The sequence below is a fragment of the Apis cerana genome, linkage group LG2, assembly GCF_029169275.1.
Source record: "Apis cerana isolate GH-2021 linkage group LG2, AcerK_1.0, whole genome shotgun sequence".
Taxonomy (NCBI): Eukaryota; Metazoa; Arthropoda; class Insecta; order Hymenoptera; family Apidae; genus Apis; species Apis cerana.
The window spans coordinates 9,748,646-9,761,198 of record NC_083853.1 but is presented as its reverse complement, the minus strand read 5'-3'; the positions used below and the strand labels follow the sequence as shown (position 1 = coordinate 9,761,198).

At 43.7% G+C, this 12,553-nt stretch overlaps 2 protein-coding genes across 12 annotated transcripts in view; one reads left to right on the top strand and one right to left on the bottom strand.

Moving 5' to 3' along the window:
* The window catches only part of LOC107996812 (zeta-sarcoglycan), a 209,665-nt gene that overhangs the window by 92,490 nt on the left and 104,622 nt on the right, over positions 1-12,553 (bottom strand). The window lies entirely within an intron of this gene.
* LOC107996813 (uncharacterized) overlaps positions 1-12,553 on the top strand; it is an 89,152-nt gene that overhangs the window by 66,566 nt on the left and 10,033 nt on the right. For 3 of the 7 annotated variants that reach the window (XR_009828821.1, XR_009828820.1, XR_009828819.1), the window contains one exon: positions 6,177-11,927. The exons of 1 other annotated variant lie outside the window; for it this stretch is intronic. The gene's annotated coding sequence lies outside the window, so the exon portion shown is untranslated. Of the gene's footprint in view, positions 1-6,176; positions 11,928-12,553 lie in introns of those variants that run through there. 3 more of the 7 variants (XR_009828817.1, XR_009828818.1, XR_009828816.1) reach the window with 2 other exon arrangements.

Below are 12,553 nucleotides of genomic sequence, written 5' to 3'. Positions count from 1 at the left end.
TGCCTCGAATTCCCGGCTACCCGACGGAAATGGTTAAAGGAGCCACTCGTTACTTCGTTTCGCCGATATTACGCCTCGTTCGCGTTTCCAACGTGTCCCGTCCCCGATTTGTTCCCCGCGTTCGATCTCTTTCCACCCTGACGAGTGATAATTGGACGAGGAAAGGGTTACGAGAGCGTGAGATGAAACACAGAGATAGAAAGTTTTCGATCTACCTAGAAGGGTATCGACAATTTTCCCATTCTTCGTAACGTAAATTGTTCCACTATCGTTTGTAAAGCGGTAATTAATCTTTCGATCACCCGTGTACTTAGTTTTTTGTATCGTCTCGTGAGTGGATCACTGTTTGGAATTTCTTCAAATTTGTACCAATCTTCAGATCGCGAGAATTCTTTTTTGGAATTTCTTTGTTTTATTTCAACCATGGCCCGATTACATTTGTAATTCGAGTGTTGATAAAGGAATCGAAGATTCGAGCATCGTGACGATTGAAATAAGGCAATTGTTAGTCTTTTTTTTTTTGTTTTACGTTTCGTAATATTCAAAGTTTCCGTGAAAGTGAGATTCAGTTTATTTTTTGATTTTAAGAAAGTACCATACAATGACAAATTATATTAACGAGGAGTTGAAATATTTTTTTATCACGACACGATAAGGGAAAATGAAATTGGAATCGTGCCCGCAATAAAACCTTCCTATTAACAACACGTTTTCACGTTTCAACTCTTCTCTCTCGAAAGCAACGATATCTCGTGTCATTAACCGAATTTACAACTCGATTATCCGTCTTTATTGAAGAAAAAGTGAAAAAATCAAAAAGTACTTTATTTATCGCGAGGCTCTCCGCACCAAAAAAAAATAAAAACGAAATGAAAAATCCCGTACTACTCCCTCCTTTCTCCGTAGGCCGCGGAAATGGATTTCCTTCGTCCGACGCGTGGGCGATTGATGGATCCAATTTGAAAGTTGTTCCACGTGTTACGTTTAAACAAGCCGGCTGGTTTCTCGCCAGGATTACTACTCTCCCAACTTACGAGGAACACGCGTATCTTTCAACGCGATAATCTCCTCGACTCGACATAATTTGATATTTAAATGGGGTCGAAACAGTTTGGCAACAGCAATTTGTCTTGCCTTCAGCTCAACACGCGTTCCTTTCTACGCTCGTTTTCCATCTTCGATGATTCGTCCGATTTAAAACGCAAACGGACTACTCGAAACTTTCACAACCGCGTTTACATTGCATTACATTCTTCACCAGGGATGAGGAAAATTTTAATAATCGTTGCTCGAATAATTAGTTGAACATATTAATTTTTCTAAATGAAACAAAGTAGATTAAAAATAATACCTCGTCGAATTATTCGTTTTTCCCTTTCGTACCGCCTTATATACATCATATCGTGTAATTATTCCATATCGTATCACAATTGATAATAACTATACATCGGAATCATACATTGTAAGAGTGTAAGTTTCTCTGAAGGATTAACGCGTTACGGAGGTTCATCAGGCAAAAGGGATTCGCACGTGCTCTCCAATGGACGGATCTCGTTTCGGGGTGGAAATAATTTTATTTAATATTCGGGCGGAAGTTAGATCCCACGAAACTCGGCAATCGTCTAGATTAACGAAGACAACGCGGCCGAGTGATTACCCGAGTAGGGAGGGAGCAAAGAGGCGGGGGTGGATAGATGGAACGGAGACGATCGGGTAACAGGTTGTTGTAACAGTCGCGAAACAATTATCCTCGTCGTTCGTGTGTAATAATAACAAACCTCCGTTGCTTGCTGCGTCTCCAATCATCTAATTGCGAGGATCTGGGGGAAGGAACGAGACACGTACGGCGGCAATCCTCGCGAAAACCGACCACCGAGTAAGTAAGCGAAATTCGACGTTCGACTTTCCCGGAATTAGCTACCGACTTTGTGACGCGGCCGCCCCTTCCTCCCCCACACAACTAATCAAAACTTCCTTCCTTCCTTCCTTCCTTCCTTCCGTTTTCGCGCGACGTCGATGCAATGGGTTTCCAATAATCTGGGGATACGTGAGCTATCCGTAATGATACAATGCGATGATACGAGGTGACGATTTAATTTTGATCACGAAATTTCAATAAATCTGAAGATTTTTTTCTTTTTTTTGCATCGTATACAAGAAATAGAGAGGAAGAAGTGAAATTGTCGGCACCATTTTTGCATCCAGTGATATAAGATTATTGTAATTTATTAATAAGTATTGAAGGTTAAAACCTCCTCACGCTCTTGAATGACGTATAAAGCGACCAGCTCCGATCTAAGGAAAATTCGCAGAGTGAGATTGAAGAGCTAAGCTACCCACAAAGTCCGCTGTTTCCCAGAAAACTAATCAAGTGTTTATGATAATTCTTCTCAACTAGAATAACACTGATTGCCGTTGAGACTAGCCGGAAGAAATGTCCTCCCAAATTGTTTCTAAATATACAAAGCCAAGGATCGTCCAAATTATTCTCTTCGAAAAAACGGCATTGTCCCAGCAACGTCACTCCAATATATCTGAACACGTATGTTTAAAATTTCAACGAAACTTGTAACGAGAATAACGAGAGCAGAGAGGAAGTTCGATGAAACATCCGAGTCTTCCAAAAAAAAAAAAGCGATCCTTTTAAACTCCCATAACTCGTCCACGCGAGATTATACAATAAAATACGAAATAAAATAACCTCCAATATTATCCAACCGATGATCGAATAGTTAATACGATTCCACTTCGTTATCGGTTGTTATAGGGCAGCGAAAGAAGCATAGGAGGAGGAGGAGGAGGAGGGTCGTTGATAGAGAGAGAAACGACTGGTAATTTCTCCGTAATTCGTTAAAATAATATAATACGAAAGGGGGTGGGAATAATTTTGACGCGTATCAAATTAATAAGTAATATCGAGTTTACCGAATGAAATATTAATTGCGCGCGATCAGGGGGTGGGAAGGGGGTTGCGTTAGGGCGTGATGCATCCGCGAGAGCACGGTCAGCTCCGCGAGATACAACGTGAATTACAGGGATGAATTCGTGGGTTGGGGATGGGGTGAGGAGGGGAGGATTCGTTTTTCACGCCAGGTTAACGAGCGTGCGCGTAAATCCGCGCGTGGCTCGTGGAGGGGGCGGTGGGTATAGGAGGTGGATAAAATATTTGCGCGGAAAATACTTGGAAAATCTATCTCTCTCTCTCTCTGTATGCAATAACAACGCCGACAATTGAATTATTAAGCGGTGGTACGTGCTATCGACAACGTATTAAAAGGACAACCGACAAAGGGAGGGAGAAAAGGTTCGAAAACCAGATCTGTTCGAACAAGCGTGGATCGGGATGGGTGATTTTTGTGCATCGCGATGATCCGTGGCCGTTCATCCGTGTTTCCAATTAAACTGAGAATAAAAGAGGGGGGAGGGAAGTTCTAGCCGTGCGTTCTCCACGAGATGCTCGATCCTCGAACGACGAGGAGAAGGCTGGAGCTGAGCAACGCGATAAATAATTCTGTCGCGAACGTTCGGTCGCGACGTTCCAGGAATTCGTTTACACGACTTTGCGCCGCAAAAGCAGGGAAAAGATTGAGTTACCTTGCCACTTCTCTCTTTGGCCCGTGGAATTCCGATTGAAAACTCTCCTCTCATCTCCTCTCCTCTCCTCTCCGTGACCGAGTTGACGAATCGGTTGGATTTCTATCGGGAGGAATCTCTTCGTTGCCCCCTCTTTCCTCCGTGAAAATTAGTACATTTTCACTGTGTGGAGAATTAGCCAGGTATTCAGGCAGCGAAAAATTGAGATCGAGATCGAATATGTAATGGAACAAACGCGGTTCTTTCTTCCAACGCCGAGATGTCGACGTCGAGATAGGGGAGGAGGAGGAGGAGGAGGGAAAGGAGAAAGGAAAGAAGCCGCGAAAGTAGCGGGCCGGTAGTCGAGTTGGAGAACAAAGTCGATATTAAAATCAATCCAACTGTCGGGCAACGAGTTCGACTGAGTTTGTAAACTTAAAAGTTCCGTAGTCGCCCCTCCCACCCTCCTTCTTACTCCCTACTCCACCATCCGCATATTGAACTTTAGTCAAGTTCACTCTGCCATTTGCGTTCCTTGCCGGGTGTAGGGGGATGGTTAAGAAAGCTCGACCGAGGAAAAGGAGGAAAAAAGCTGGAGGAAGGGAAAGATTAGGGGGAGAGGAAAGAAACGGGGAGAAGGACAGGTTGATGGGGGGCGAAAGAATGGAAGAACGAAAGAAATAGTCGAAGGAACTTGAGGCACCGATCCTCCCCTTCGTATCCGCTAAGTAGCACTCCCGAGGACGACATTTCGAGGACCTCGTATTTTATGCGCCTGGTTCGTATATTTTTTCCCTGTTAACGGAGCGGAGGGAAGAAGAAGAGGAGACAAGAATTTGCACGCGACGAGTTTGAATTATGCATCGTCGATATGCATCGTCCCCCGTTTCTCCTTTCAATTACATTAACCTATACAGTTTCGACAGTAGCGGGGGCAGGAAAGGGCGCGAGTTATATTACGTTTATGGAAAAAACGATATATGGAAAGAAGCGGAAAGATTGGGGATTGAAGTGGGAGAAGGACGAGAGAAGAGGGCAAATTTTATCGCCTGTAAAAAAGAAGAAAAAAAAAAAGAGAAAAGTCTCTGAATTCCTCGTAAAGTTTTCGATTAAACGGTCCGTCTTTCGTTGTTGACGTCTCAACAATTTTTCTTCCCCCCTCCCTCCTCCAACTTGATTTTCCCTCCAACCTTTTCGTTTTACCCTCCTCCCACTTTCCATACCCTCGTTTCTCCCCTCCGAAACTGGCAAAACGGAGGCTGCATTGTATATAAGCTTCAAGACAACTACGTTAATTAAAAAATAAAGTAACTCCGTCCTTACCTTCGTTCGATCGACGAAGGAAGGGAAATCTGAAGGATTGGCCTATGCGAAAGCGAGCGAGAGAGAGAGAGAGAATAAGGAAAGAGTAAGAAGGAGTAGAAAGGGGGAGGAAGAGGTCGAGACGAGAGGGGATGGGTCCGTCATTAAGGTTATACAAATCGCCGATTACGCCTCGCTGTTTAACGAGCGCCGAGTTTCGCGAATATTCACGGCTCGAAACGGAAGCTGGAGACTAGCCGGCAGTAAAGGCGGGTAAATTAAACATTTCGCTCGTGCGTTTTAAGCGGGGAGAGAGGGGGCGGAATTCGCTCCTCCTCCTCCTACCCCCGCTCGACACCTCCCCCCTCGTCTCGTTGAAAAGCTTTCCGCTTCTTATTCCACGGCTCGTGCTCGTGATTCCAGTGCGACCGTGTGCTCGAGTGTCGTCGGCCTACGACCTCGTAATTATCACGTACGAAAACCGTACAAAGCGGCCACTCGAATGCCTATGTTAAACTTCATTTCCATCCGATGAGGAAATATGGTGGATCGAATGGGGGAAGAGAGAGAGAAGAAGAGAGAGGTTCCTTCGTTCTCGATCCCGATTAATTATCCCATAATTCTTTTTTCTTTTCTTTCTCGTTCGTTGTTTTAACACGCGAATAATATAGAAATTGGATAAATAAGTGTTATTATATCGTAATGGATTGTCCATTCTGTATTATCTCTCGTGCGTTCAATTGGCGAAACGATCGACCAATGATGGAAGGATGATGTAATTATTATTTTTATTGGAAATAGAAAAGTAAAAATTATGAATAGCGGATTATTTGAAAGTTTGTTGGTTTCTCGTATAATTTCATATCGAATATTGACATGCAAATACGCGTTACATCTTGCAATCTAGAAGGATCTTGTTCAACGGATGATTATCACGAGACAATCGCAAAGCAAAGATCTCGTCGTCAATGGACAATTGATAAAACGTAAATTGACGTACAAACGACGTTTCGTATATTTGTCAACATATTTTTGTTGCACGTTTTCCCATTACCAAGAAAATTTCACGTAAAAAAAATAAAAGTCAGATTAATTTTTCAAATACGAAGGTGACAGTTAAACGATTAAATTTATCTTTCCTTTTTTTTCCATTCCAATTCATTAGTAGTTCATAAATTAGACGAAAATTGAAAAAAAAAAACGTCAATCGTCGTGTCTCCGTATTTCGCTATGAATAGATGTCGAAATCGAAATTGCGAAAATATATTTTCCTAACAAAACCCATTTTTTCCTATTTCCAGATCGAAGAATCGGGATTAGGAGATACTTCAATTATTATGTCTCGAATCAACGAGGAACAATAACAAGTTTGAGGCCGATGAGATGGAAACGGGGAAAGAAGAGGGCCGATTTCATTGCGGAAACACCGAAAGGTGGGCCGTAAAAGTGGCAATAAGACCGGGACAAACAAACGGGGCTGTGTGTTTCCCCCGGTAGGCGAAGAAGCTTTAGAATTCGTAATTAAACGGCTCGAGTCGCCGTGGCTGAATGTACGAGAGACTTTTGAGCATAAAGGTTTTATGCACGACCCCTTCCCCTCCCCCTCTCTCGCCATCCACGCTTTTTTCCTTCGTCTTTGATACTTTCGAAACCTCGACACCCGTTCAGCATACCATTGGATTGCATAATGCATGGATCACGATGAGCTTCGATGGAGCTTTGGAAATTGGGATAATAATTGATAACGATGATAGGAGTCACTTGGAATTTTTTTAAAATTTGTCCAAAAAAAAAAAAAGTCATTTGATCGATACCATTGAGCTGTGTCAAGTAGGCGGACTCGTGCAATATAGACAAAAGCCGAGCGAAATAATCTATCTAAAGATAAATAACAACTGGACAACAAGAACCAGTTTTGTGGAAAAACTGTGCGCTCTATATATCGACGATTCTCCTCGAAAAAACGAGGACCACTCAAGAGCGGTTAAGAGTCGAATCCCGATCGAGTTGGGTGGAAAAAAAATTTGTACATTCGGTTGTTGTGGAACATGGATTGCAGTGGACGGATCGAAATAAATAAAGAAATTTTTTTTCCACGATACTTTTCCAAAACATCGAGATGTAATATTCTTGGAGATTGAAGAAAAAGTCGCTTTTTAACTATTACTCACCGCACAAGAAATTGTACGTTCAGAACATTTCGAATAGGAAAAAAAAGAAAAAAAAGAATGAATGCAGAAAGAAAAAGAGGGCTAATCGAAATGCATATCGATATCTGTTCCAATCTCTCTCTGGGAATGTTTCACCACTCGTCTGATCACATGTTAGAAGGTCGTATAAGGAAGCGGGCACGCGTTTCGATAATTCAAGCGGCGACAACGTGTCACGAGAGGTCGTGGCTCGACTTTATTTCGACACCGGGTAGGCCGCGCGCTTCCTCGAAGGTCGACATAAGAGAAATACATAAATTATGCGGGTGGCGGAGGGTCAGGCGGAGACGTGACTGCAACTTGCTTCGTATTAAACTTATGAATATAAATCACAGGCCGGCTCGTTTCACGTCCCCCGACTCAACATGCACTTCGTTCTCGTTTCATACACTCGATCGAATCACGATCCCTTCACCTTTCTCTCCCCTATTTCCTTCCCATCGTATTCTCCCTTTTGTTTCTCACCGAGTCCTTTCCCGCTCGAATTCGTATTTCTCTCTCTCTTATTAGTTCGACGGTGTCAAAGTCCCGGTTCTTTATTCGAGCTCGAGGAGTTTATGCTTCCCAGACACGCACCACGTTCGACGAATAATCACCACAGGCATTTCTTCGTCGTTCCTCGAGCCGATGGACTACTTTGATCGTTGTTTGCCACCGAATCGCCGACAATTTATCCCGTGGAAATTGGAGTTAATTCGTTAATATTTCCAAAAATATATACAATTATTATCTTAACTTGAATGCAAAATTGTACATTTATAAATATTAAACTACCGTTACGAGAGATAAAAGAAATTTTTTTAGAATATTCCGAATTCTAACGCATCGAGGTTTAGAATCGTAATTTAATCATTCGGATTAATATATACGGCGACATAATATTAGAAACAAAAATGTGAAAAGAATAGAAGCGGTGAACAATTTGCTTCAATCTCCAGCAATAACCAGCAACAATTCCAATTTCAGAAGCAGAAGCTGCGCCCAATGTCTCCATTCCGACTTTTTTCTCGATGACGCATCGCACCGTTTCCATCGGCACTTCCGTTTCGCCGCATCCGCGTTATACACACACGCACACGCGATGAAAAACCGCGAATACTTCTTCCTCCGTATATCCCCCTCTCGAAACGAAGATTAACGATTCCTTCTCTCTCGGATTCACCACCACCACCTTCTGTCCCATGCCGGTGAGTTATCTCGAAGAGGCGTTTTCAGAAACTTGGATATATACGAAGGACGGCCGTAGTTTACGAGACGTCTTTTTATCCCCGCGTCACAAATCATACGGGGGGAAATTGTGCGTGCACGAAATAAAAGTGATGTATAGGTCGGGACGATTCGAAACAAACGTGAATCGAGGAACAGGCGCTTGAACTTTCGTATATCGGCTCGTCGTGTATCGCGTGTGAGGGGAACGTAATTTCAAGAAGTCGAGTCGAGTGTATATACGCGTGAATGCGGAGGGGGTTGGTGGATTCGCGTGAGGATAAGCCGGAAACTTATCGAGAATCGAGGATCCTATCGAGGATCGGGTACACGCGCGGGGAATGTTAACCGTGACGAAGATTAAAGTCCGCTCGTGATAATTATTATTCGTTGTGACAGTTAGGAGGAGAGCTACAAGTAGCCGGCGTGTGTGAGACACTTGGACGGTTGTCGGTGTAATTTTAAGCAAGAATTGGTAAGTCAATTCGTCCTTTATATTAGTGTGTCCTAGATATAACTAACGCTCTCATTTTAGGTAAATTACGTATATTGGTCACGTCTATTTCAAAACTGTATCGGATAAATGTATAGCTCTTGCAGGCTAATCTCACCTATTTTACTTATTTACAAAAGTATCTCTTATTATTCGTTGTTAACATCGTTTCTATAAATTATGATTTTAAAATTTTAATCGCTGGAGAGAAAAAAAGTTCTTTATTTAACGATCAAAGAATTGGAATCGTAGGGGAAAACTCTGAAAGAGTCTCAATGGTTTAAAAAGCTGGAAACCGCGTTGGTTGGTAATTCGGATGCGCATGCATATCGGGAGAGCCTTAGGGAATCCTGTGAATCACGCATGGATGCCCTATCCGATCCGATACACCAACAATCCGAACCCAAAGCGTGTCAGTGGCTCGACGTCATACATATCTGATAGCGGAGGAGGGGCAGGAGATTCGTATCCCTTCAGATTTTTTCTTTCTCTCTTCCCTCGAATCCCTCCGCTGTTTCCCCTCGACTCGAGACCTCCGTCACTCGAGTTTTCCCCGCGCTACGTGACGAAAAAAAATCCCTAACCTAGATCAATTTCTTCCCTCTCGCCTCGAAAATACGAACGAGGCGTATTTCCAGAGGAGAAGCGGCGAGAGTTTACCTCGTTGCGACCAATTTCTATGCACTTTGACTCGAGTCTTTCGTCCGCATTGAGCGGGCGAAATATCAGGGCGGAGGAAACGTAAAGGTAACGGATCTGACGACGACACCGGTTTTCGATCATTGGCTACAACGAGTGGAATACAACGGACAGCCGTCGAGATCGGTATGGCCGATTTAATAAACGGATGGTAAATATTCTCGTGGCAAATATTTGACGACGTTTAATATCCATATCCTGGATATATCTATTCCATAAGGATATTGATCTAAACGCAAAACTATATATATATATGTTTATATATATATATAGAGAGAGAGAGAGAGAAGGGAAGGGTGAACCTTGACGCGGAGGAACTTGACGAGAGCCAATTTTTCCCTTAATTAACGGGAGGGGGAGCACAATGGATGAATTTCCACGATCGATCCGATTTCGAATGGAGGGCGAAACGTTCACGGCTCCGTTTGCGAGTTTTCCTCCTCCTCCTCCTTTTCCTTCTCCTCCACCTCCTCCGTGTTCGGGGGATGGTTAAGAGGAAAGCCAGAAGCGCGGGCAGAAGCGTTTCCCGATTTTCCGCTCGACAGAGCGTAACCTTCCCGCGGATTAAATTCGAATCGATATTTTTATCGGTCATTCTCGTTACGCCAGCTTACAATAATGTTGGCGGGAAACGTTCTCGCGGATGGAGGAAGATCGTTTCTCCCTTGGTAATCCACTCTCTGTCGTTTCTCTTGCAACGAGTCTCTATCTCCCTCCATCCGCGCCAAGACCTGTCCGTTTCCTCGTTTACGATTCGAGATGAGGAGGGAAGGCAAGGGAAGTTAAGGGAAAATGTCGCGGTGATACCTGGTTTATTAGGGGCCGCTCATGCGCGCCAACCCTTCCACGCCGCGAGAGAGCCGTTCATTTTTAATGGCGCGTGCGAGATGGCCGAGATGCTCTCGAGAGAAGTGGACGGGAAAGAGAGAGAGAGAGGGAGTCGCTTTAATAGAGGCTGGGGAGAAACAGGTGTACGAGAATCGTAAAAGGTAACCGCGCGAGGAAATTGCCTGAGAGAGATGAATCTTGCCGTTTCTCTCGCGTCTTTTCTCGACGGTATCCTACGAAATATTGAAAACCGATCTCCCCCCTCTCCAAAGATGAATATTCGTATTTCTTGGAAGGTAGAGACGTTTGTTGTTTCGGATGTACGAATCGGATGTATCGTTGGTGTGAAAAATTCAGGGGGAAATTGAACGGCGAGCAAAAAGGACGGAGAACAACCTTTAACCTTCTCCCTTAAATTCTCGTTTGTAATAAAATAAAGTCTTGGAAACGGGGAATGGATTTTTCATGAATCGTTAAATCATACGAATCCACGAGTGTTCGCGCAAAAAAGAAGAGAAGAAAAAAACGAACCAACAGATCTCTTCTCTACCTCATCCTCCCTTCCAAATACACGCGCGAGGGGAAAACTTGGAAAAAAACCATCGATCCACCGAGTTTATTGCCTCGCGTCTTCTCGCCTCGAATTCCTTTTTTTCTCTTTTTTCCGCTCCGCGACAATTTGCACGCTCCCCACGCTCGATCGAGGCGAGTCGGGGAATAAACGAAAGGCGGGACGTTGGCTGGCGTGAAAGCGGCGCGATCCCGGATGGCTATTTATTAAACATACCTTCATTACGCGGCGGCTACATATTTTAGAGGGTTTCACGCGTTCTCCCCGCCCCCTTCCTCTCCCTATCTCTCTGTCTCTCGTCACGCGAGCCGGTTTAACGCGATTGTATCGTGAATAATTGAGAAAAAAAGGTTAAGTGGTTCAATTAATAACGGGCCCACAAGATTATCACGGCGCACGCTCGATGATGACGATCCTCGAGGATTGTCCGCTTGCCAGCTGCGAAGCCAAACAGATTTGGTTGGAAACTCGTTAACGCACCGGTTCCTCAAATATTTGAATGATCACTTGCCATGGGATAATACGTTTCTCCAGTAGCAAATTCTAATTCCATTTTCCCTTCCTTTCTTTGTTTCTTTCGTCGATTTTTGTTTCCCTCGTCAGGGCACTCTCTTTCCATTGAATTTCCTGCGAGAATTTTTCCATCGTTAAATTAATTCTTTCCCGCTAACGGATATTATACAACGATTCGAAATATTAGATCTTCTGGATAGAAAAAGAAGAGGGACAGAAAAAAGAACGTTAAAGCGATACGAGATTTCAAAAGCTATAAAAAATAATAACCGTGACATCAAACACTAGACTTTATATATATATATAATTTCACGGTAGAATATTTCCTATATAAAATTTTTAGCCAAACATCAAACGCTAGATTCTCTATAAAAAGATTATGGACCGACCAAAATTTCGAAAAAAAAAAAAAAAATATTCAATTTTCTATAATCCCGTAATCTCGCCACTCGCAAATTCCCATTTCTCCGTTAATCGATCCTTTATCGGCCTTATTTTCACCATTTTTCACTCGCCGCGGTGCGAGGGCGGCGAAATCGGGTCCCAAGATCGACGCGATCCGTTTCCCTCGAGCCGAAGGATGGAACGCGTGGATCCAGATATCGAAGGATCGTTTTCGAGATATCCGTGAATACGCGGTGACGCGTTTCCGGCTTTGGATCGAGATCACGCGCACGCCACGTCGATCGGCCACGGTGATCGAGGACCAGGGCCGAAACTGGCGACGCGTGTAGCTCGTCCAAGGCTCGATAATGTAGCAGCATAATGCCTGGCAATACGGCATAGCGGAGGGCTGACGCGTTCGCGCTGTCACGTGCCATCGGCGTCCCAAAGGCTATTGACTGCGACACTGAATCACCTCTCTCTGTACACGAACAATCCTCTTATTTATACACACTCGTTAAACATGGCGGATCGTGGCCTCACTCCTCTTGAAAATCTCTCTTGAAAACGAAAACCTTCTCTCTTGTTACCTCGATGACTCTCAATGCCTCGTCTCTCTCCCCATTCGAGAGAAAGAATACTCGAGAATGAATATTCAGATACGAGGACACGTACCGCAATTCCTTATCGGAAGGAGAAATTAAATCTTCTTTCCATCCTGTTCCGTTTCACGTAACTCTGATACTTCCACTTAACGAAAGAGAGAAAGATAGA